General features: G+C 36.5%; 1 pseudogene; it reads left to right on the top strand.

The window, feature by feature from the left end:
- The first annotated feature begins 28 nt into the window (after positions 1–28).
- Positions 29–26,431, top strand: LOC103097782 (Y+L amino acid transporter 1-like; annotated as a pseudogene).
- Positions 26,432–27,050: the final 619 nt, after the last annotated feature.

Raw genomic sequence — 27,050 nt, 5'->3', positions numbered from 1 at the left:
CTCCTGATTGTATTTGAGATACTGGTAATTAACAAATCAGGCAGGGATCCAGGGAAAGATCCAAGTCGAGAAGGACTTGAATGTCTCTTATGGACAGCTTGATGCTGACACAGGACAAAAACAGATTCTTCAGATCTTTTTTTTAGGACACAGCACAAGGACAGAAACATGGGCAATAATAAAGGATAGGGTCAGACCCTCAGGACTTGGCATCCACTCCCTCCAGGTTCAAAGCCAGAGACAGACAGCCTCCAACAGTCTCTTCACCTTCACCCCCTCCCCTACAACATTCCAGAATCTTTTCCGGCTGATCTCACGATTCTCTGTTGCTGACACTGTCAAAATTGGCCAGGGAGAGGCAACTAACTTTGAGAATTCATTTGTGGGGTCTTCATTTTCAATGGGAAATATTGCTTTGGCACTGTATTCTGCTCTTTTCTCCTACTCTGGCTGGGACACTCTCAACTATGTCACTGAGGAGAGCAAGAATCCTGACAGGAACTTGCCCCTCTCCATTGGCATTTCCATGCCCATTGTTACTATTATCTACATTTTGGCCAATGTGGCTTATTGCACTGTGCTGAGCATGAAGGACATCTTGGACAGTGATGCTGTTGCTGTGACATTTGCTGACAGAAGTTTTGGAATATTCAATTGGATTCCCATTGCTGTTGCCTTATCCTGTTTTGGAGGTCTCAATGCCTCCATTGTAGCTGCTTCCAGGCTTTTGTGTGTGTGTGTGTGTGGGCTTGAGAGAAGGCCATCTCTCCCTGATGCTATCTGCATGATTCATGTTGAAAGATATACTCCAGTACCATCCCTGTTCTTCAATGGAGCCAAGGCCCTAATCTACTTGTGTGTGGAGAACATATTCCAGCTCATCAACTACTATAGCTTCAGCTACTGATTCTTCGTGGGTCTCTCCATTGTGGGGCAGCTCTACTTACGTTGAAAGGAACCTGACTGAAACCGACCCCTCAAGCTCAGTTTGTTTTTCCCCATTGTCTTCTGCCTTTGTACCATCTTCCTGGTGGCCGTCCCTCATTACAGTGATACCATCAATTCCCTTATAGGCATTGGCATAGCCCTCTCAGGCCTGCCCTCTTACTTCTTCCTCGTCAGAGTGTCAGAGCACAAAAGGCCACACTGCCTCCAAAGGATTGTGGCTTCTACCACAAAGTATCTTCCAGGTCCTGTGCATGTCAGTTGCTGCAGAGATGAATTTGGAAGATGGAGAAGAGATGCCCAAGCAACAGCACAAGTCCAACTAACCCAACAACCTGACTTCTCCCCTAATGAGCCAACAAGGGCAAGGAATTTCCTTTTTCTACTGGCCAGGGTCAGAGGATAAGAGGGATGGATCAGATCCTTCCCTGAGGACAAATTTACCAAGTCCAGACCTGGAGGAACCTTTTGAAGTTATTCTTTAAGAGAGGTAGAGAATAATTTATTTTTTGTTACTTCTTGTTCCATATTTTTAAGTGGAAGGTTGGGGGTAGAAAGAAGCAAGCACACTTTGAGCTTGGTTTCCCTCTTAGTAAGTTCTCAGGAGAAGGAACAGGGGGAAAGTGCTCTGAATAGGTATCCACTACCCAACTCTTTCCTATTGGGAGCCCTGCTGGAGGGTAGTTAGCAATGTTCTTGGCCTTCTGTCTGCAGGGATGACAGTGGCCTCTTTCATTACACCATCAGGTTTCTTCTTGGAACAATCCTGGCTCTAATTTTCAGAGACTTGGTATAGATGGGGAAAAAATCTTGATGCTCTAGAAGTATTCTCCAAGTTCTTCTTTCTTCCCAACTTAAAGCCCATTGTGTTTTGTACAGCGAGGCAAAATTACTATTTCAAGTGGGACTTAGAAAGCAGCTGGGTAGCACAGTGGATTGAGAGCCAGGCCTAGAGACAGGAGGGCCTAGGTTCAAATCTGGCCTCAGATACTTCCCAGCTGTGTGACCCTGGGCAAGTCACTTAACCTCTAATCTTATCTCTTCCTTATAATAGTCCCCAACAAAGGTTGAGGCTACACTTTCTTCCTAGCAATATATTTTCCCCAAAAACCTAATCTATCTTTCAAACTAAATTCTTATCTTATACACAAAAAAGAGTAAGTTGGGTTTTTCTTCTTACCTGTATAGTTGGAAAAAACAGCTCAGAATCTCCAAGGTCTTCCTCCACACTCACAGCAAACCAGCTGGGCTTAAAATGATAATTTACTCAGTGATCTCCTTCAGTGATTTTGGTCTCTTACAAAAAGGTAGGAAGCAATTGAGAATTTTTCCACTGCAGCTAAGCCTCTCTCAGGATCTCCTATCCACACAGAATCAATCCCAAGAGTGCAAAGATAGTTGGATAACTGTAACGCAAGACTTTCTGGGAAAAATTCTCTTACCCACAGTCCATCTCTGAGATTCCATTTAAAGAAACCCAACTTAACCCTCTTATAAAATATCCTCTATAAAATAACCTATGTTGCTTAACTCTATTTCCTACTGAACTCTTAATTTAGTCTTACTTAAAAAATATCCTACTATAATTCCCCCATGTGAAATTTGGGAAAAAATTCATTACCTTAATCTTATAGCATTCCTCAGCTTTTCTAAACTATTCTTACACCTAAGTAAACTGACCTATTCTGAGACAGGAAAGAAAAGACAAGAAAATTTAAGGAAAAATCTTTGCAAAATGCAAATCAATTACTGTTACAAAGTCCAAATGCAAATCAGAAACAATGAAATAACAAAGAACAAATAAAACACAATTTTCCCCTCACTAGTACAGAAAGGAAAATCCTATCTAAAGAAAATCTCAAAACTTTACCAATATTATGAAAATAGAACTAAACTTTACTTTTCTAAACAAAACAATTCTTATCTAAAGTGAAAAAGAAAAACCCTGCAAACCATCTTACTGCTATAGAAAACTGCTAACTTTTCCTATGCTATGTACAGAAAGAAAAAACCTAAAACTAATCTTTGAACTAAAATCAACATAACAGCATGCAAAGTAACCTATGTACACAAATATACAATCTCTGTACACAATTATACAATACATATGTACACATACAAATATATACATGCATATATACACACAAATATATATATATTTATATATGCACATATATACAGAAAAGAAATTACTCAGTTTGAAGAATTTAAAATTTTCCCCTCTGTTGGAAATAAAATGAATATGTGTAAGGGATGTAAAAACCTCATGAGTTATATAAGCTACCTAATGTTTCTAGCTTCTATATAATATGTAGCTATCTGAAATCCTTAACATTGCTATGTGCTATGGAGTATGTGTTATAATGATACTATGCCTGTCTACTAAGTTGTCCATACTTACCCATTTAACATATGTTATTGTAACTTACAAATCATTCCTTCTTTCCAACCTCTTCAAATGAAGTACTAAGAATTTTATCCTCAGAATGTTGGCCTCAGATTGTCCACTTTTCACTGCAGGCACCCTGGCAGGAAAGTTTATGCTACTAGTGCCTTTTGTGGGTTGTTGCTCTTATAGAATATTTCCATTTTTGTCCTCCCAAGTGTGTTTGTGATTGTAACAATGTTGTTGTAATGTGTTTTTTAAAACAGCTCATTGTCCTTAAGAAATATTGTCCATAGTAAGTCCATTGTCCTTTGTCCATTGCCACAGTTGCCTCTGTTGTGTTGTGTTGTTGCGATGTAGAAAAGTAAAGTTTAGTTCTATTTTCATAGTATTGGTAATATTTTGAGATTTTCTTTAGATAGGATTTTCCTTTTTGTACTAGTGAGGCCTAAAATATTTTGTTTGTTGTGTGGCATGGCCAAATAACATCTCATGTGGGGAACCATGCAAATCACTTCTGGGTCATGATCTTATGTAAAAAAAAAAAAAGAGCCAAAGGTAGAATTTCTGGCCACTTTAAATGAGGCTCAGACCTTTCCTACTCTTGTTTTAAGTTTTAAGTTCTTGATTCATATGTTCCACTTTTCCAGAGCTTTGGGGATGGTATAACAGACATGGAATTTCAGTGTTATATCTAAATTTGCATAGATCTGCTGCGAAACTAAGTCTGTAAAGTAAGATCCACAGTCTGAATCAATTTTAAGTGGAACTAAAAATCATGGCACTATCTCTCAAGAACATCTAGAAAACAAAATTTGCTATGTTCTTATTACTTGGAAAGGCCTCAGGCTGTCTTGTCAGCTGATCCCCAGGCACTAAAAAGTACCTATAGTCCCCACCTTTTAACATCATGATATAATCGATTTGTATATGCTCAAAAGGAGAGAAAGCTATAGGTCTGGATCCAAAGGCTTTTTGTTTGAACATGGTTTGATTAAACTTCTGACAAGTCTGGCAAGAAGAACAAATCCTAGGTGATGTCATTGTTATGTATGCCAGGTGCAATCCACGACTTTTTCATGGTTTCTACCATTCCCTGTGTACCATAATGACTCTGTTTATGGATGCTCTGGGAGATCTGGTTGTAAAAGGTTCTTGGCAGTATTGGTTTGCCATAAGAAGCTACCCAAGTACCATTTTTTGTTTTCTGCCTAGTAGTTCTGTTTCCATTTCAACACTTTTTTTTCTCATTATCTTGCAGAATTCAGTGCAAGATTTAAACATAGCTCAGGTCCACTCATTGCCACAAATGTTGTGGTGGCCTCCACTCTGTTGTTGCCACAAGCAATAGAATCTTTATTTTTCATATGTGCTCTGCAGTGCCCAATCGCCATCTGCTTTGGAAGGTGTGAAGCCGCTAGAAGCTCACATATGATTTGTGCATTGGCAACTGATATTCCAGGGGATGTTAAGAAGCCTCTCTATAACCACAGACTCCCCACTTCATGACAAATCTCAAATGCATATTTGAAATTGGTGTAAATTTTCACAGACTTGTCTTTGGCTAAGATACAAGCTTGCTTTAAGGCTCATTGCTCTGTAGCTTGTGCACTGAGATGTGATGGCAAAGCTGCTACTCACACTGTCTCAAACTCTGTTACCACTGCTGTTTCAGTGTACAGTACCCTATCTCTCATGAAATAGAATCTGTCCATTAAAGAATAAAGTCTGGATTCTCCAGGGGTGTATCAGAGAGACTGTCCCTTTGTCTTTCAGTGATTTGGACCACTATTAGTACACTCATGCAGCTGTTCACCAGATGTAGGTAAATCTGGTAACAATGTTGCAGGGTTCACATTCCCATATCTCTTTAGGGTAAGGTTCTTATTTGCTAAAAGCTTTTACCCATAAATAGCCAGTCTCTGGTCTGAAAAGGCTTGAGTCTTATGCCTTAACAGTAAAGTTTCAACCTTGTGTTTACACATGATGGTAAGCGGATTCCCCAGAACTAAGACTGCCACCTTTGACACTACCAGAGCTTTTGCCACTATGCCTCTGAGGCATAGAGGGCTTCCTGCAGCAATTGAATCCAGTTGTGCTGAATAATATGCAAAAGGTTTTTGCACTGGCCCACTGGACCAAAAAACTGCATTAACTCCCCCACCCCCCAGAGGATACACCCTTCTTCTCATGTACATACAGAATGAATGGCTTTTTATAATCTGGTATTCCCAGAGCTGGTGCAGATAAAATGGCATGCTTTATTTTTGAAATGGCATTGAGGTATTCTGATGTTAATTTTAGTTGCTCTGTTAAATAGTCTTTTGTTAATTCTGTCAATGGTTTCACCAGTTCCCCAAAACCTGGTATCCATTTTCTACAAAACCCTGTTGCACCCAGAAGCTGCTTTTTGGTATTTGGTGCAGTAAATTTTTGAATGCATGCTATTCTTTTTGCTGAGATTTGACTGGCCCTTTCAGTTAGAATAAAGTATAAATATTCTACTCTTGGCAAGCACCACTATACCTTGGACTAGGGAATCTTATATCCCTTTTGGAATAAATCGATTAGAAGGTGCTTGATGTCTCTTTGGCATGCCTTGGCTGATGGTGAGGCTAGCAATAGATCATCAACAAAATGAATCAACCAGCTTTCTTTAAAGTGTATATTGGCGAAGTCCTCAGTTAAAATTTGGGAGAACAATGAAGAACTTTTGCAGAACCCTTGGAGTTCTGGCAGGATTGGGATGTTGCTACTGACTACCTGATAGTATTTTGACTTTGCATCATTGCAGATGTAAGTTTGCATCATAGACATATCTTTTGTCTGGTGTTAGGGTGATGAGTGTCCCTGTAATGATGACATAAATGGATGACCGGGATTTTGCTGAACCTGGTCTGACAGGGTGAGCTTTCCAAGCCAGAGAGCAAAAATGGCTATGCTCTCTGCCTCAGGTCAGTAAGTAAACACTCTGCTTCTTCAAAGTAACATGATTTAATAAAGGTTTTAAAATGGTTACTAGGTAGGGAAAGTGGGTTGTGGATTATTCCTTATTACTAATAAAGTTAACTTAGCCCACCATCTGACTTTGATATAAAGTCTCTTTAGTCCTCAACAAAAGTCAAGGTTACTCTAAAATACACTCTCTGCCTGATAATTTCCCTTCTAATATTAGCTAAACCTAGGCTAAACCCACATAGGAACAAGTCTCTCAATTGTAGTTTGGATAGATATGAAGTCAGGCTTCAGAGCGATCAAGTCTACCTTAGGGGATAATTCCCAAAGGCAAACTGAGCAGTTCAATCAACTCCCTCTAAGATTTTGCTCTTCAGAGTCACAGGAGAGTTATAAGTCTCAGTGGTTTTCAGGCTCTTGTTAAAATCCCTTTCAGGGGCGTTTTTCCCTTTCCAAGGGTTAGAGCAGGAGTATCAGAACTAGTTGTCCCTCCAGAGCCAAGGAAAAGCTCTCCCCTGCTGGCCGTTGGTATCCCAGCAATCCCTTCTCCTCAAAATTCTAATAGGGTTAACCCCTATATGTATCTCTTGCTTCAAAGCATTCTATGACACTCTGCTTGTAATCATGTTGCCTTCCCAAAATCTCCTTTCACACTGGACAGATCCCTGATAGAACCTGCCTTCATCACTAGGATAACTAGGTCTCCTATCCTTATATACATACTGAAACCTTTCATTGAACCCATTGCCTCTATAGCCTGCATAATGGTTGTTGTACCCTCTGTCAAAAAATCTATTGCCATAATAGTAATTTCTGTTTCTCCTCCCAAAAATCAACCATCTGCCTTGCCCTAGCCTGCCTCTGGAAATGCCCAACCTCTTATGTAATTAACTCTTAATTAACAAATATCCTACTACACTTTACCAAATTGTTAATTTTATTTCATTTTTTCATTACTCATTTATTTCCACAATATTTCTTCCAAAACTCTATTCTTATTATTAACATCCTTTAACATCCCTTCTTGATTTTTTTTTTTTTTGCTTGGACTCCAATTCACATTTTTCTTTGACTTTTCTTTGAGGTTGTAGCTATTTTGATGTTTTTCTCTTTTAAGTTTGCAACTTTATCTTGTCACTATAATAATTGTCTATAGTTAAGCTCTCTCTTCTCTCTCTCTCTCTCTCTCTCTCTCTCTCTCTCTCTCTCTCTCTCTCTCTCTCTCTATTTTTCTAGTTTATTCTGTAACATTTCAATGTATATTATAGTTAAGTTCCTGGGATGGAAAAAGCACTGTCCTTGTTCTTGTGGATCTCGTTGATGACCTTCTACTGACATTTACTAGGAGATGAATCCTTGATGGTAGTTTATGCCTGCTTGAGGTTCTGCTACTAATAGATTGGGGCTTCAATGCTGACTTGCTTTTGGGGATAGGCCCTCACTGATGGATTGCATAGTATGGGACCTTGCTTATGAACTACACTTTGTGTGGGCCCCTTCTAATAGTTTGTGCCTAGTTGGGTCCAACTGGTTGAACTTTCTTAGGACATGACCTACTTGTAGCTTGCTCAGGGTTGAGAACTTGCTATGGTGGTGAGGGGCTTCACCAGAAGATTAGGTGAGGTTGAGATCCTGATTGAGTCTTTGATACTTACTTTTACTGGGACTGAGCTTACTACTTGCTTGTTTTGGGTTGAGATCTGCTATTCTGACCATTTCACTGAGCTCCCCTCTCATTCCAGAGAGATAAACCTTTTTCCTGATGATTCTTTAAGATTTTCTGCATTGGAAAATTACTTCACTGCTCCAAAATTCAATGAATGATTTGCTCTTAAAGAGATTTGGTAAGTTTCCTGCTCACTCTGTTATCTTGGTTACCTTGATGGGTAATCTGGTGACACTTTACGTGTACATGGAAACCTGAATCCTGATTGACTGAGAGTCTTCCCCAATTATCTCCCTCTATACTACTGCTATATCTACAATTCTGTGATTATATCATTATAGATACAGAGTGGTTCTGTGTAATTGTTAGAATACTGTCCTTAGACTTAGAAAGTCTTGGATTCAAGAATTCCTTTCATTGCATCTCATATATTCTCTGTGTCAACTCTGGCAAGTCATTTAACGTCTTAATGGTTCAGGCAATCATCTAACTGTGTCAGTTGAAGAGAGGACAGAAATTTCCATCGGTAGAAGAAATTTCCTCCCCATGAGTTCCTTATGTCAGTGAAATCATAGTTGCCTTCCATAGCCTTCACCCTCCTCCCAAGATTGTGACAACAGCCTCCCAGTTGTACTATCATATCATAGACTTGATACTCACAAATTATAATAGATTTCTCCTAGCTTCAACCATCCCCTCCCAATATTTTTAAACTTCTGTGGGTTTATTATTTTAAAAGTCATTTCTATTGATTTTGAATTAATATTATTTTTCTCTCCCCCATCAAAAAAACATAAAATAACAATGGGGAAGGGGATGACAAAATTGGGCAATTAGATTCAGTTACTTTTTCACTGAAATAACTAAAGGCAGGGTATTCACTCAATACTTCCAATCTATAGAAAAAACAAATCACAATAGTATGTTTTGTTGAAAATATAGTTTGTTCTTCTAGTTTAATGTTGAGATGACACATGGTAGAGTAGATAGAGGGCTAGCCTTAAAGACAGATCTTGTTTTAATCTCTATCTCTGACATATACAGGATGCACAACCTTTGTTTCATATCCTACACTAAACCAACCACAAGAGCTGATCTAATATTGTGGGGATTTTTAAAAAGTTCCCTTTATGTGATTTTTAAATCCTTAGCTCTTACTTTGAGAATAGTCATTCTTTTTTTAGTTCTTTTTTCCTCATTTTCTTCATCTATAGAATGCATATAATAAGGACTTTGTAAGGTTATTGCAGTAATAACATAGATAGAGTATAGTATCTTAAACCATTTTCTAAACATTAGCTCTTTTTTGTTAATGACTTTGCAAATGAGTAAATTGAGACCTTGGGAGTTAAAATACTTTTCTTGAAAATTGTAGAGACTAGCAGAGTTGAGATTCAAAGCAGTTTTCTGAATTCTAAATTCAGGGCTTTCACCTAAGAACAATAATTAATGGTGAGTGGTAAGGGCTCAGGTGAAGGAAGAAGATGGTAGTAGCATAGAATAGTTGGTACCTCTTTCCCATAATGATAGAATGTTTCAGAAATAATAGAGAATACAATTATTATCAGGAAACAATTACTAGAAGAGTGGAGTGACAGTATATTCTCAAATACACATATAAAAATATCCAAACTGATGTATAATCAACCAATCAATACTTGACACATTTCTTAATAAAATTAAACTGGTAACTAAGAGAAAGTATATATGTTTTAGTGACATTGCCATCATTTAATCACTAATCAGAGGGAGAAACTTGGCATGTAAAAAGGCAATGTATAATTTCTAACTGACGCTCCTATCTCTTTTCTACACTATACTTAATCACCTTTCATAAAAATAATCATTTGAGGACAAAATACTTTATGACTTGATCTAGGTTACTGAACCAGTCTGGTAAAAGGAATGTGTAAGAATTTTCAGCCTAAGCAGAAGATTTTTTGTTATATTGCTTAAAATGTTATCCTTTTCTTTAGAGTTTCAATAGTATGAACAAAGAGGTGTTGGTCAATACTCTAAACATATGCTTTTAAAAATTAAAACCTTCCTTAGAAGGTATCCTAGAACTGACTCTTTTTCTCTTAAAAATGTTTTTGCTTTAATAAGTAGTTTAAAAAACACTATATTTTCAAAATATCCTCCACAGTCAAAGAAAAATAAAATAACCAGTTCCTAAAAGTAACCCAGACAATTCCATTTAAATCAATTAAAAAATAAAGACACCAGATAATGAATAACCTTGGCATCTTCAGTGTCTCACCAAGCTCTAAGAACTCCATATTGGCTCATTCAGCTGGGGGAAGTCTTCACATGCTTGAGATAAACATCCCTTTAACTCTTTTGAGCTATTGTAATTCTGCTTTGCTCATAGATCACAGCACTTTCTTTGATGGAAGCACACCATACTGGAAGGTACTGTGCCAATGTCTCCCATTTCTCCCAATGGATACCAAAGTTCTTCAGAGAGATCTTTAGAGTACCCTTGTATCGCTTCTTCTGACTTCACGAGAATATTTTCCTTGTGTGACTATTTTGTAAAATAGTCTTTTAAGAAAATGTCAATTTGGCATTCAAAAATGGCTAGCCCATCTCTGCATTAGAGTTCAAATGCTTGGCAATTCAGCTTGAGAAAGGACCTATGTCTGGTACCTTATCTTCCCAGGTGATCTTCAGAATCTTCCCAAGACAATTCAAATGGAAGGGATTCAGTTTCCTGACATGTGGCTGTTAGATTCTTCAGATTTCACAAGCATATAATAGTCAGGTCAGTACAATGGCTCTATAGATCTCCAATTTGATAAAGCAGCCTAATACTCCTTTTCTTTCACTCATTATTTTGGAGAGCCTCCAAAACACTGAACTAGCTCTGGCAATTCATGTGCCAATCTTATAATATATGTGTACATCTCTGGAAATTACAGTGCCAGGGAAAATGAATTTATCCACAGCATTTTTTTTTCATTTGCTATAGGCATTTCCTGTATATGGTTCCATATACGATTGCTACAGTGCTGGTTGTTTTCTTATTAGATGTTAGATGTCTTACTTGTAAGTTAGTCTTACTTCAGAAAATTTTAATCCAGAGTATCTGCCCACAAGAATATGGTTAGATTTTAAAATGATGATAGCCATCATTTATATAACTTTTTAAAGTTTGCAAATGCATTACACAAATTGTCAAGATTGAATCTCACAAAAACTATGAGACAGACATTTCTCACATTTTACAGATATGTAAACTGAGAATAACTGCCAATAATCACACAGAAGGTAAATGCCAGAGCTGATATTTAAAGCAATGTCTTCTTCCTCACTGCAAGAAGACCTTTGGGCCCTTCAAGTGGGGTCTTTAAGATCCCTTCCAGCTCTTTAATATTGACCTTCTATCCTCTGGTAAAACAAGCTGGATTGAATTCATAGACTAATTTGCTTTTTTACATCTGATTTTATTCTCTTTATTTTAGAAACATGAAAACCTTTACTTATGTCCAACCTCAGTCATTCATTTACAGAATTTGTAAGGTTCTTCATTATCCTCACTTGCTGCTAATGTGAAAGGAAATTATAATATAGGACAGTTCATTTTAGAAACTGTCTCAGTTTAGTGATTTGAGAGCTAGGTGAAGAGATGGGAGGTCCTGGGTTCAAATTGGACCTCAAATACTTATTAGCTATATGATCCTGGAAAGTCACTTAACCCTCATTGGCTAACCTTTACCACTCTTCTGCCTTGGAATCAATACCCAATATTGATTCTAAGATGGAAGTTAAGAGTTTTATTTTTAAAAAGAAATTCTATTTTAAGCCTCAAAGTTAATTTAGATGCTGCTGGAACTTAGTATAAAAGAAATAAATGAAAAGAAAATTTAAAAATAACATCATCATCTAAGTGGTGAAAATGTTAAATAATATTAAAGACAATTGCAAGACATTAATAATAATAGTAATGGCTATCATTTATATAGTTTCAATCCATGTCAGACACTATAAAAAGGTGAATACAATTATTTTCTCATTTGACCCTAAAATAATCCAGGAATGTAAATGCTATTATTATTCCCATTTTACATATGAGGAAACTGAAGCAAACAGAAGTAAGTGACTCTAGCCAGAATCATATAGCTAGTAAGTATCTTTAGACCAGATCTGAAGGAAGGTCTTTCTGAATCCCTAGATTACTCCAGCCACTGAGCTACCTCTGTCCCACTCCACTACTTGACATTGTTCCTATTCATCTGTCTTGAGAATTGTCCTCTGTATCTACAATCTCTAACTAAATGTTCTACATGATTACATAGAAAACATCTCTGCACTCCCTAGATTGATATTGATTATTAGGTTGCACAGATCTCAATGCTGCAACAGCTTTTATTACTTTGATTTCACTAGCTTTGACTTTATTTTCTGCATCCTACAATTTCCTCCTCAAATCTTCAATTATAGAACCCCTGTCATAATTAGATTTATCCTTATCAGCTGTAAACACATATAAGTAGGTTTTCTTTTGAGATCATCTAAACTTGGCAATTCTCAGTCTGGACAATTGTTTTTTTTTTTAATGACTTTACAACTGTACAGGCATTGTTAACAAATATCCTTTTGATGTTGGCAATGATTTCTTCTGCCAAAACATTCAATTTCAGTTGTAATTCAGCAGCCTCAGTTAAACAATTCAGAAAACTAGCTGGAGTCTCATTTAAATTTTGCTTAATTTATTTTGAAATTTAGACCATGCATCCAGTTGATGGGAATTTTTTTTTCCACAACTGCAATAATTGCTCTCCTAACCTACTTTAAAGTTCTGTAATTTTGGACTGAGTTCAAGTCTATTTCCTCATACTGCTCTGGCTATGGGGTTAATGAAGGATTGTTCTTAATCTCCTCAATACACCAATTTCTTTCACACTTTTTAAAATAATTCCTCCATCACTAGAAAAAAATCAGCATGGTCTGAATCTTGGGTTTTCTGATTGCTCATTTAAGTTCCCTGGTAACCTTTTCAGTCTCATCAAAAAATCTTGGAGTTCTCTGTTTTATGACATCCCATTCTGTTGAAGTAAATTACTTATGGAATTTTAGATGCAACACCCCATTAGTAGAAATAAATAGAATGTCTCTCAATGGAAATAAATTAGCAGATTTTTTGTTCAATTCTTCATTTTCTTTTTCTAGTCTACTTGGTACTTTAGCCTTACCATTCATTATTCCCTTTACCATTTTTACCACCAATCATCAAAACACAACCTTTAATTTTTCCATTAACCAGACTTTCTTTAAAACATTTCTCCAGCAAATCTATTTGTAATTGCATCTTTACTATAATTTGCTTTAACTCTGAATTTCTAACATCCATTTAATAACTATTTAGGATAATTGTAGATTCAGGGGGATGGTATTTTAGGACCAGTAATCTGATTTGGGAAGGGTAGACCAGCCTAGGGCAGGCAGAGCCAGACCCTCAGCTAACGAACACAGACGATATATAATCACAGGACAGTTTGGGTTATTTATTAAATAAGGGAATGGTGAAAAGAGGTTTGGGATATCTAAACTAAAGAATATAAATATAACTCCCAATAAATTTAACTGGTAGCTTCAGAGAGGTGGTGTCTGCACTGTCAGTTACCTCTCTACCTAAAAGTCCCAGTTCCGATAAAAATATACTTCACTAACTCAAATCCCCCCTTGGTTAGTAAGTTTGGAAGGTAATCAGGAACAGGGCTCAAAGGAAAGGTCTCACTGACAGATGGCTTCAGATGTCTCAAGCAGATCTATAGGAATATCTCTCAATCAGCATCAACAGGATTCACAAGCACAGGTAGTTGATAAGATAGATCACAAGGAAAGCCATAGGAGAGAAAATAACTAGTTTACCAGGTCCACCCTAGGAGATTAGACAAAACTCCACCTCCAGTTTAACTGTTTGTTAGAAGTCAGTCCTGTCTCTTCTCTAGAATTCTAGAACCTTCCTGCTTCTGCTTTTTCAGCAGCTCCTGCTCATTTCCTTATAACAACTGGCATAAGGTTTTCTTATTTTTACAGAGTGAAAAATATTAATTATATAAAACTATTATTATTTTTAATTTTTTTTTTTGCAAATAGCTTTTATTTTCAATTCAAAGACTCATAGTTTTCAGTTTGGGCGTTTAAAAAAGAAAAGAAAGAATTGTTGGACAGACACTTGGAATTATTCTCACTTTTTTCCAGTGGTAACTAGACCCAAGAGGAAAACCAAGAATTGCAGCCAGGCAATTCAATGAATACTAGAAGTGTGATTTGGGAGCTTTTTTATCAGCCACAGCCCCTATGGCACTATCAGCTGCCAGGATTTTGGCAATGATCTCCACTCCTCTAAAAATGGTGACATGTTCAAATGAAGGAGATCTACAGCAACACAAAATAAAATGAATCCCCTGAGAAACCTCAAATGGTTATGTCAGTTTTTATCCATCTGTCCATAAGATAGTGTATTCTGGGTATACATAACTTGTGATTTTTTGTAATTCTGACAGTTAAAAAAATTGAGATTCCCCCAAATGAAAATATATTCAAAACAAAAAGTTTCTTTTTTTCCTTCCACTTTCCTGATGATGACATTGGTGAGTGACTCAAAATGCTGCTTTCCCATGAGGCCTGTGCTAAGAGAATAAAGCAAATCTGTATGGGATATAATGATTGAAAGCTGATATCACTGTATTGTATTAGAGCATCCTAAAATTCTTAGTTCAGTTTTAAGATTTAATAGTTTAAAACTGTCCTAAAATTTTATGGAATACCCTGTCTTCAGCACAGTATCTCTTCTAAGAATATTAGCTAGATAAATAAAAGTAAAAGTGATTACAAATGTAAAGCCCTGTGTTAATAAAGTAAAATGACAATTTGTAAGAATTTGTTTTTAAAAGAGCCAATTGAGTCTGTGTTGGTTAACTTAAGGAGCTCTAAAATATGAAAATAGTATCTTTACCTCGAAGTTTATAATTTAATTGAGGAAACAAGCTGCGTATACAAAAATGCCAAAAACAAAACCTCCAGAGTAATGAAATAGTCAGCAAAAGAACTGATGACTTTAGAACATGGTACAAACTCAGAGGTAGGATCTGGGAGGAAAGGGGGCAATCAGATATGGCTTAGTGTAAAATAAACTGACTGGGAAGCAGTGGGCTTGGCATTGAGCCCTGATTCTGCCGGTAAATTTTCACACATCCTTTCATCCATTTCATTACCATTCACTATTTTTCTGAGTATCATTTTCTTTATCTGTAAATGAATGGACTAGACATTGCCCTTTGAATTAGATCTATTCTCACATTCCCATCTCTCTTCTTTCATCTACTATGTAATGATGGAGTTCTGGTTCTCCCCACAGAAAACATTTCTTTCTTGTTTGGTTTTTCTCTCTTGGATGTACCTTCTCTCATGCTCAGTAAAGCTTGAACCCAAGAAAAGAATTTGGTATACCTCTTGCTACAATTTCTGAACCTTCCTCCTTTATTATCAGTCAGATTTTTCTCCTTCAGGGTTCACCCCTTCCAACAGGAAAAAACAAAATGGGTAGGGAGGTTGATAGTGAGATATTTTGATAATTACACCTCAGTTATCCAACCCCAAAACAAACCTTGTTGTACTAGGCCAGTACACAAAAAATTTCTTTGGACAGCAATTCTAACTACAAAAATATATTTATTTCTATAAAAAAGTAAATATAAAGGGTTATTAAAGAGTCCTTATAAAAATAAATTTCCTAAACTTTTCCTATACCCTCTAAGTGGATCTCACCATCTAGCCTTCTTGATCTCCCAAGCTGCTCTCCACTTCCTATTAACTATTTCCCTTAACTATTATTAACTATTAACTATGTATATATATGTATCTATATCTATATCTATCTATCTATCTATCTATCTATCTATCTATCTATCTATCTATCTATCTATCTATCTATCTATATATATATACATATATAAACAACTTGCCTCAAAACAGATTGGCCCTAGTAGGCTCAAATATGTCTGAGCCTTCCAGTTACTTTGGTTATGGGAAAATCTCAAAATTGCCAGCAAACAAAATACTGGATCTTTCTATTTCTTCTCCATAAGAAAGTATTATTCATTGTCTTTTTGATGGTTTCTAAAGACAGGAACCCAGGAAACCTTTGGAAATGATTCAATCTCCCTCAGACCAATATGGTCTGAGAGAAGAGACCAGAGCTGACCTTAAGCTAAAGGTTCAGTTGTCATACAGATCTTTCTGATAACCTGTTTCACTTCTTTCTTCCTGAAAAATTCAGCAGTAGGGATAAAGCAGAGTTTAAGTCCATCCAGCTTAGGGAAAACACAGACGGCCTTAAAACAGTCCAGACTAGGTTAACAACCCAGCCAAACTTGTCTTCCAGATAGTAAATGTTTTCAACTGCCACACCAACAGAACTTTGCTTGCTTGCCCTACATTCCAAAACTTTACTTGCAAATTCCAGTATGCTTTAGAACGTAAAGATTTTGCAAGACCACTTGCAAAACTCTTTAATTTATTAATCTCAATTAACCTTACTTCTAAAATCTACCACTACAAATCCAAGAAACCTCCATGTCATTCTTCTCACTAAATACACAGTTTAATTCCTGTTTACTATCCTTCCTTCCACTTCTTTGCTCAATATTTGAGAACTTCAATATACATGCCAATATTCTGTGACTCCAGCTCTGAAGTTCATTTATCTTCTCAGTTCCCATGACAAAAACATTTACTCCAAGCCAATGACAAAGAAACTCTTGATATCATTATCAACCACAAGCATTAAGTCTCCATGTTTCAAAACTCTGAAATTCCTAGCCAGTCTCCTTGAATTTATTCCTTTGTCATGACTCCTAAAACTACTTGCTGCCTTTACCACATCTTCTAATACTTTATCTTCTCTCTGTTTTGTCTGTCCAGCCCCTCATGCTATGAACTCGGTTTTCTTCTTTCAAATTCTTAAACTTTTATATTACCAGTCCAATTTTACACTGTTCTCTACCATTGAATCTTACCCTTTCATGCTACTAATCCTAGTCCTTTCCAAATCCTAAACCTGTATTCTCCCACCATCTTCTTCCCCTTTCCTACTTCCATTCCTTGGAATATTGCTGGAAAAAGTAAAAAAGTATATGGACTGAAACCAATAAATTTTTGTCTTAATCTTATTTGGACTCTCAGTGTTGCACAACAATCTTTCTATTTCTCCCCAACTTATTCCTATATTCAACAGTTTCTAGTATATATTTTCTTCTCCCTTCTCTCCAGTTGTACCTGTCTCTCAACAAAGACTTTATCTCATTCTTTATTGATACAATTGAGGTGAGGCTATCCATCAGGATTTTCTTTACTATCCACATTTTGAGAAAGAGGTGATCCTGGTTATGAAAATCAATCACTATTCTTGTGCCCTTGATTCCATTCCCTCTCATATGCTCCTGGAGTCTGCTCGTTCTCTCTGCTTTTCCCTGTGTCTCTTTCTGTTTGTCTCTGTACTTTGCAAACCTTTTTATTAAAAATAATTTTATGAAACCATAAAGATGTCCAGACCTCCCCATCTTAATAAACTAAAATCAAAACCAAACAAAACCCTGTGTCTGACTCTGCCAACCTCCCAAGCTGTTTCCCCCATATCTATCCTTTCTTTCCAACTCCTGGGGGAGGGAATATTTTCACATTCATTACATTCATGACCTCACATGGTTACATGGTTTTGGCCCTAAACTTACTGAAACTGCTCTGACCAAGGTAGACAGTGATATCTGAATTTCCAGATCTAGTGGCCTCCCCTCAGTTATCATCTAGCTAATGTTTGACATTGTTGACCACCACCTCCTTCTCCAGGGAATTAACTTTCAGTATATTTTGTTTTGTTTTGATCCTGGCTCTCCCCAATAGGACTTCTGCCTTCTTTGTGAAATTATCATCTGTGTCCTGACTCCTATGTAATGGGTATATTAAATCTGGTTTATTATTAAGCTAATTACTAGTGGTTGATAGAGGGCTGGAGGCACCTGTTACGGGTAAAGTAAATCTTGCATCAATACCCATCTGAAACTGATATATTGAACTTTTATTATGCTAACTAAATCTTGTATGGGCCAAGTACTCTAGTAATTGAAACTGTCAGTTGTTGAACTTATTACTAGAGGTGGATTGATCTCAGGAAGCATTTTGATCCAACCTAAATGTATCTTTATGAGAAGAGGCAGAGACAGGACAGGATTTAGGCAAGGATAGGATACGAATATATTAACCTTAACACTGAGATTTCTAAATAACAGTACGCCCACCAATGGCTTCTCACGAAGCTTCTTCTTGCCTGTAAACAGGCCTGACTTAAACTATACTCTCTAAAGATGAAGTTCTTTCTTACTACCTTATACTAAACAATGAAACTTAAATTCATATTGAACTCTTTAAAATAACATATGGCTATCAGGTTCTTTACACAGTGACCTGAAGCGGCTTCTCTCTCCTCCAGTTAGAGATCCACAGACAGTTCTCTGTCTAAAAGTATTAGCTTCTATCTTAATAAGCTATGCTAAATTGATGAACGTTAACTATATAATAAACCTAAAGTAGCTTGTAGTAATTGGAAAATCTTGAGAGAGAAGTTGAATCAGTTTCTCTCTCTCTCAGGCATAGAAATCGACCTTCCCACAGTTTCTTCTGTCTCAGTTCCACTGGTCAAACTGCCCAGTTCACACAGAATTGCTCTTCAGCTCCCCCTGTGGCTCAAAGGGGTAAAGCTCTGAGTAAACTCTTGATTCAGTATGAATGTCAAAGTAACTAAAACCTTCTATTTTTCTCTCAGAGGATAGATCAGCCACCTGTTCTCTAGAGGAAGTCCAAGAGACAGGCCCAGAATTCCCAATTGTCACTCTTAACTTAAAGAGCCCTCAGCAAAAATTTTCCATCTCCTTCTTTAAAGGGGACAGAGCAAAAATCACAAACCCTTTTCTCTGATCTAAAAACTTATTCTTAATAAAAGCTAATTAAATCCTAATCATAACCCCTAGCACCATACTAGATCCTTTTCTCTTCTTTCTTTTAATCTCCTGAGATCTCCTTACAGATGACTGACAAATCCTTCTCTCCCTCCTGAACTCCAGTTCTTTATTTCCAATTGCCTCTTTGACATTTTCACCTGGTGGTTCTACAGATATCTCAAATCCATTATGTCTAAAAAAAAGGATTGAGTATTCTGTATTCAGCTCAAACCCTATCAGCACCATCACTTTTTAACTTATTTCTGTTAAAAGCATTCTCATTCTTTTTCACTTGGGTTCATAATCTGAAAGACATTATGGACTTGGTGAAATCTCAAAGTTGTGCAGTTCTATGAGAAATGAGATATCTAAGCTGAGTTCTCTTCTTAACTAGAGATTTGGAATTCTTGGCCCTACCTTCCAATCCAGAGAAGCAGAAAGTACTGTGAGGAACAGTGGCAAGGCTGATGAGATCTTACCTGATGGTGAGACTATTCCAAAGACGAGCTGGTATGATGGAGGAGTTGGTCAGAGAAGTCCTATGCAGCCAGATGAAAAATGAGATAACACAGTGCTTGGCATATACTACATGTTTAATAAATGTTTATTAACTATGGGCTATTGATGCTGATAGGGGGTTAGGTGGAACAGTGGAAAGAGTTTCAAAAGCAGGAAAATCTGAGTTCAAAAAGAGTTTCTGACACTTTTATGTGTACCTGAGCAATTCACTTAATCTCTGCCCATCTAAGTTTTCTCATCTGTAAAATATGGACAAGAATAGCACCTAATAGTGTGGTTGTGATAACATGGATATTTTCAAACTCTATGGCACTATATAAATTATAGCTGTTATTGTCGCTCCATGTATCCAAACATTTGCTAAGTAATATTGATTATACTTCTACAGCATATACTATATGTGTGTATGTATTATCTCCACTTTGTGCCTGAGGTTACTTTCCTTAAACCAGGATCTCAGAACCCCTCACTAGGACCACTGAAGCAGTCGTCTCAGTGAACTCACTATTTCTAATCTCTTCTCTGCCCAAGCTATCCTCCAACCAACTGCCAACTTGACTTTACTGACATACAGGTCTGACAGCATGCTACTCCCTTGCTCAAAAATCATCAGTGACTCTTGATTACTTCTAGGAAAAATACAAATAGCTCTTCTACATCACAACTGTCCCCATTGTGGTTTTGATATATTGCAGGTCGCAATAAGAATTTGAATGGGAACTTTTCAGAAGTTTGTTCAGAAGTCTTAGATGATACAGAATAAAAAAGGGTTTAGAAACTCAGAACATATAGGTTATAGTAAAAAAACAAAAGCTTAACTCAAATTTTATAATAAGGTACTCTAAACATCCCAGAAAAGTAAAAGGAAAAATTCAGACTTCTTATTTAATAGGAAGGGGAGGTCCAAAATATTTTATATGGATTTTCCAGATCTTAGAGATATTGTGTCCCTAATTCCCATGATATAGAAAGGATATCTGAATGAACTTCTCATTTTATCATTTGAATCTTTACCTATAAACTTTTTTTGTTTTACCTCATTTTATGTGAACTCCCCCATTCTATATCATAGTTAATCTAATCAGCATGTTTTTTTTCCAGCTGAGAGCAGTCCACTTTCTTCCTTCACAAAGGTCATTTCCCATCTCTGGAATGCTTACCTTTATCACTTCTATCTTTCTGAGCCCCTAGTTCCATTCATGGTATATTTCAAGAGCCATTTCTTACATGAAGCCTTCCTCAAACAATTTTCCCACTTCCTGATCTTCTTCCCCCCCCCAAAAAAAAACATATATATTTTAAAAATTTAGTTGTATTTACAAATTTGTACTCTTGTTTTTCTAGGAAAATATAAGCCTCTTGAGGCCAGGGTTGTTGCCATTTTTGTCTGAGTATCCTCAGAACAGGGCACATAGAAATGTAAATGCTTCATCTGGTGAAATTGACTGTCATTTTCTAGTACAAATTCACTTCATTTCTGGTTGCATTTATTTATCTGCAAGATGGAAATATTAGCATTCATAGAGTTGTTCAGAAGGTCAAAAGAATGTGCTCTATGTACAGAGTTCTATACATTTAACCATTCTACCAAAAACAGTATTACATAAGAATTTCAAAAAAGTAAGAAATCACAGACTTAGTGGTCAACTTCTTATTATATGGTAAAATAATAAGCCATATTTTGGTGGGGGAAATTAAGAATTCAGGTCAATTTACAAAGATCAATTAAGGACCTACTTTTAAGATATTATATTAGAAACTAGTAGAAAATTAGAAAAATATGAAATATTCTCAGGCTCAAGGAACATATTTTAATAGTGGGGAAGGGAGAGAGCTCAACTTGGTCATAGATACATAAATAACAAAATGTATACTACAAAGATAATAGCCAGCACTTTTTGTATTCTTTTAAGTTTTGCAAGGTGCCTTACATATCTTATTTCCTTTCATCTTTAGTGTTATTATTATCCATATTTCACAGATGAGGAAACATATTGAGAAAGGTTCAACAATTTCCTCAGGGCCATAAAACTAGTAAGCGATTGAAGGAGGATTTGAACTTGTGTCTTCCTGACTCTGAGTCAAACACTCTGTCCACTACATTACTTAGCCTATAAAACAAGAACATTTCAAAAAAGAGGGAATGCTAAGGATGTCACGTAGGAGCTGGCAACTGACATATGTCTTTAAGGAAGCTAGGGATTCTGTGTGGCAGAGATAAAGAGGACATGCTTTCTAGCTATAAAGGACCACCTGTGAAAAGTGATGGTGGGGGGAAATGGAATGTCTCATTATGGAAAACAGGAATTTTAGCCAGTCTAGTTCCAGAGTTTTCTGTCCTAAAAGGAATTGTCTCAAGAAAAAAAAGGGGGGGAGAGATAATCATTTTCTTTCCCATGTATGTTTATACAATGCACAATAACTTCTTCCATTACTACAGCTGCAACAAAAGAGGATAAAATTAGAACCTGTTAAAACTGCTCTAGCATACGTTGTAAGTCTGAAATGAGGCAGGTGCACTGAAAAGAACAGCTGTCCTCATCAGTAAATTACATCTGCTCAAGGCCAGGGGTTAGATATCACAAGGATAGATGAGTTAGAAAATGATTTTTTCTAACATGTTTTTTATGTTAAATGGAACTTGCTTTCTTGTGTCTTAACTTAAGACTCATCCGAATGGTTAGCAAATGCATTCTTCATTATGTAAATAAAGCAGAAATGCATACTGAGTTTTGCAGCTGAACTCAGTTTCAGGCAGCTTGCTTGATCACTTCCTTGGGCATAGAGTACCAGACTTTGAAGAGTATACAGTTCAAAGTGACGGAATAACTCTACCTTTCAGACTTGAGCCAGGCACTATTTTTGATTTGGGGATCAAAAGTCTTCAATCAGAAACCCAAATGTCTGCTCAGTTTTTCTCTGCTTTGAGAGAATAAGAAGCTTGTCTCAGGAGGAACATAGCAGTGGAGACTACCCACCCCCCACCCTGACTTCCTATCAGTTAATGGTAAAAATCTGAACAAAGCTTTTCATAGTCAGGGAAACAAAATCTACTGTCACACTAAAGAGAACATCTTGGAGATGTCTTCTACCTTCCCATATAGCCTGAGCTTCAAAGGCTGCCTTCAGCAATTTTAGGAACAGTGGGAGACATTACTGTTTCTCATCTTCATTCTTTTTTTTTTTTGAGTTCTTTCCAAAACTGCCACACTTAAAGCACAGAAATTAAGGAGGTACTAAAGAAAAAAAAAAGATGTTACTGGTAAGTAGAATTTCTTTTAGTTTTTCTCCTCTCTTTGAATTATAGAAATCAAAAGTTAGGATTAAATCTCTACCAACTGTGAAAGCAAGTGGTAATAAAGTAGATTTAATTATAACCTAACCATACTATTTTCCCTATATTTCCCTTTCTTACCTTTCCCACAGGGATGTTTCCTCCCAACTTGTCCTTAGAGAAATAGAAGCATGAGAAAAGCAAACAGGGAGAAAAGACAAAACAGGGAAAGGAGAGAAGAAAAAGTGGGGACCATTTCTTCCTATCATGTGTCTCTCTTACTCAGCTTCTATATCCAATTCATTTATCAATTCAGTTTTGCTATAATAGTATTTATATAGCATTTTGAGACTTACACTATGCTTTACAAATATAAAATCATTTGATCTTCTTAACATACCTAGGATTAAGATACTATTATAATCCCCCATTTTACAGATGAAGAAACTGAGACAGATAAGAGGCTAAATGGCTGGCCTGGGGTGGCACAATAATTGTCTCAGGTTAAATTTGAACCTCAGGTCTTCCTGATTTCTGGTCCACCTAACTGTCACACTTCACCACTAAAGTTGTGCCCTTTGATGTTGTTAGAGTGTAGTGGGTTGACAATAGGAGTTTTCTGATCAATATTATGAGATAACAGAGAACTGCATCTTTGTTTAGGACTCTGCATGTCATTTGGGAGACATATTCATGGATAGTATCTTTGGGGAAATGATTTTGTTCGAATATGATTTTGTTGAATTGGGATTGTTTCATTCTTTGATTTTTTTTCCTCAGTAACTAGCACACTGACTGGTTCATAGAAGCATTTAATAAATGTTGAGTGAGCAATTGAAATATTAATTAACACATATTGGTTCATAGTGATTAAGCCTTTTTGAAAGTGCACTTTTTTCTGAAGTGAAAGAGAATTGTTATGATCAATATGATCTTGATCTTGTTTGGCAGTTGCTTGTCAGTTGATACTAATACTGCCTAAAGGTAAGTTTCTATTTTAGATCGTGGCTGATTTATTTATTTAGCTAGTTCAAAGAGGAAGGAAAGGAAAAGAAAAATAAAAAGTTCTTAGGAGATGTATATTTCCCTAAACTGTTATTTTAGGTATTTACCCTTTTTAAGTATTGGTATTACCAATAGTTGATACTGCTATGGACAGGCTCTTGAGTTTGACCATTGAGAAGAAATGGCTACTCAAGCAATTGTAGAAAAACTCCTGCTCAGGCCAGTTATATAAAACCCTATTTAGTAAGACAATTAAAAATTGGTGTAAAAGGGAGAACAAAAGGAAATATAGATGTTGATAAGAAAATATTTCCTATAACTAATAAACTCTAAATAAATCCCAACCAATCTTTCCCATGAGGGAATTCTTTATGATCACTAAGAGTGATCCTTCTTACTCTACACTAACTAAATCCCCAAATATTTATCTTTCTCTCCTAAAACTAAAAATATAAACTTATACATAGAGAGGAATAAGTCAGATTTCTCTCCTGCTGTTAAGATGAAAAAACAGCTTGTTAGAATTCTCACAGACTTATCCACTCAAATAGCTCACTATTTTCTGCCACCTACTGGGCAAAGCGTAGGTACTGCGCCCAACACTCTTCTCTGGCCTACCAGGATGTTTTTCAAGAGACAAATTCACCAGAAATTCTCCCAACTCACAGAGCAGGCTCCTCAAACAATCTTCCTTATTCAGGATCATTCAAAGAGTGAGTCGTTAGTCTATTTTTCCCAGAGCTCCTTTGGAAAATTCTCTTCCCATCAGTCCTCTTTGAGAGTCCAGTGTGACTTAAAGAAATCCAACTCACTCAATTCTCCCTTCTCCATCTATCAATAAATTTTGTTCATTAACCCTATTTCCTAATTCTACTGCAAAACTAATAATTCTAATCTATATTCACCCAATTTCTAAATCCTCACGGATTTGCTTCTTGATCACCAATGGTGATCCTTCTCATATCTACTCTACAGCTTTCTACATGCCCCAAATCTAGCTTTTTACCTTATCTAATATATAGATTATGGAATTACAAATCTCCTTAAAATATACATTAAATGTAGTCAGTTGGTTTAACAGTTCGAGGCCAAAATGGCTTCCTCTCACTCTTCTCAACAGAATTGTTGTTGGAGATAAAAATGGTGTTATCTCCCTCTTCTCAGTGGTGTTGCTGTGAGGGATCAGATGCTGTTCTCTCACTCACCACAACAGGGGTCCCCAGCTCTTACAGCAGGGTCCAGTGAAACTGATGAATCTCTCTGTCTGCAGATGTAGCACCACCTGGTGATCAGTTCTCTCTCTCTGAGAACAAGCTCACAGTCTTCACTTTCTCCTGGTCCAAGATGATATTACAGCCTTCCAAGTTGTCTATCAAATCTTCCAAGAGTGATCTCAGAACCAAAGCACCTCCTCTCTGAGCATTAGCTTCCCAGAGAGTATCAGTTCCCTCAGCCAACCACTTTTCCTAGGGCTCCCTGGGAATCCCATAGCTCTAACCTCCTCCAAATTCTTTACTGACTTAAAGGATCTCAGTTAACTTTAAAAACCTGTTTCTAGACTGGAAACTTACATTTATAAATCTAGAATAACTAATTACTCACTTAATTAATTAATTGACCTTTACAAAATGAAATTATTTTCCTTGGTTCTTATGGAAAAGAACCATACCTTGATGCTGAGTCTTTGTATGAAGAAAGAAAATGTTTCTTTTATTTTATTTTTAGAACAGATAAAAGACCTGAATCCAAATGCATTCAAGTTGAAACTGGTTGGTTTGAAATAATTAATAAATATTCATGAACATAGCCTTCTGCTATTATCCAACCATTATCCCCATTGCCAGAGATGGCACTCATTCTAAAAGATATGCAGTAGCCAGAGTTCTAGAAATAAGGTTATATTATATTGTTATATTGCCCTTCATTATATCTCGGGATTTTAGATAAAAATATATCTAATTCTGTATGGTGGAATTTTCACTATATCCGGGGATTTTGCTGTACGGTGTACACAATGGAAATTCAGTACACCACTACCTGCTGGTGCACGTTTGCCAATGTGAGATGGTACACAGGACATCATTGGCTGATGTAATGAACGGTGACCAACCACAGCACCGTGTTCTGTATCCTGTGCGCTAATCGACTTAGTGACTAGGTTAATTAGAATGGAAAAAGTTTATAGGAGAGTGAGAAGGGTTTATAAAGCCTTTAAACATATATAAGTAATAAATATAATGCCACTACTTCACAGATTTTCACTTATCGTGGGGGTCTCTAGAATGTAACTCCCATAATAGGTGAGGGATCATTGTATTAGTTGTCTTTCTCCGGTCAGAAAGAAAGAGGAGCAGTTAGACATGTTCTGAACCATGAAACACCATGACAGCAGGACCATGTAACCATAGAAGGGTCAAAACAGAACAAAGAATTATGATTTAGAACTCCTCAAAGATTGAATCTGCTCTGAGTAAGCTAAAGCATGTTGATGAGGATCCTTGATTCTCAAAACACAACTGTATTTCTATTGCTGGAGGTCCAGCCTACCTAACTGCAGAGACTCAATCACCAGCACACTAGAAATCAGTCACTAAATTTTTGGAGATAATATAGTCTACGATGGTAATCCATCCACTAAAGGGAAACAAGAATATATATATATATATATATATATATATATATATTTTTTTTTTTTTTTTTTGCTAGAGGACCTAGCCATAGTATGGAAACCACAATTCAGTGTCTTGAAGTCAGTTCAATATGGTTTCTATAACTGTTTGGACTTTTTACTGAATTCCTAAATTTTGAAAAAAATACGTACTAGTATTAGATCATAGGATCCTCACAATCATCTTGTCTAACTCCCTCATTTTAAGAAATCAAGAAATCAATGGCCAGAAGGATTAAGGAGCTGCACACTAATAATTGGACTGAGATTATCTCATTCCAAGACTGGCTATCTTCTCCTTATCCACTGATTTCTCCTATTTATTCTATGTGATGATAATAAGTTACATGTTCCCCATTGTTTTATTGTGTTATCGACTGCTTGCCCTTGAATTTTTCTACAATTTCAGAATAATAATTGGGGTCATATTTGATCCAACCATGGCAAGAAAAAGAAACTGTGCAATGAGGATAGTTACGTTTTCAAAAACTCATGATATTTTAGAAAGAGAAGCTCTTTGTATCTTAAGGCATTTTCAAATTTCCTGGAAATTCATCTCATGCTTTGATTTGGCTAATGACAGAAGAAGATAGAATAAATATTCTATCACTTAGAAACTTCCTCTGGCC

Source organism: Monodelphis domestica, chromosome 6, assembly GCF_027887165.1.
Source record: "Monodelphis domestica isolate mMonDom1 chromosome 6, mMonDom1.pri, whole genome shotgun sequence".
Classification (NCBI taxonomy): Eukaryota; Metazoa; Chordata; class Mammalia; order Didelphimorphia; family Didelphidae; genus Monodelphis; species Monodelphis domestica.
Note: the sequence above shows the minus strand (reverse complement) of the source record. Positions and strands in the feature narration are given on the sequence as shown.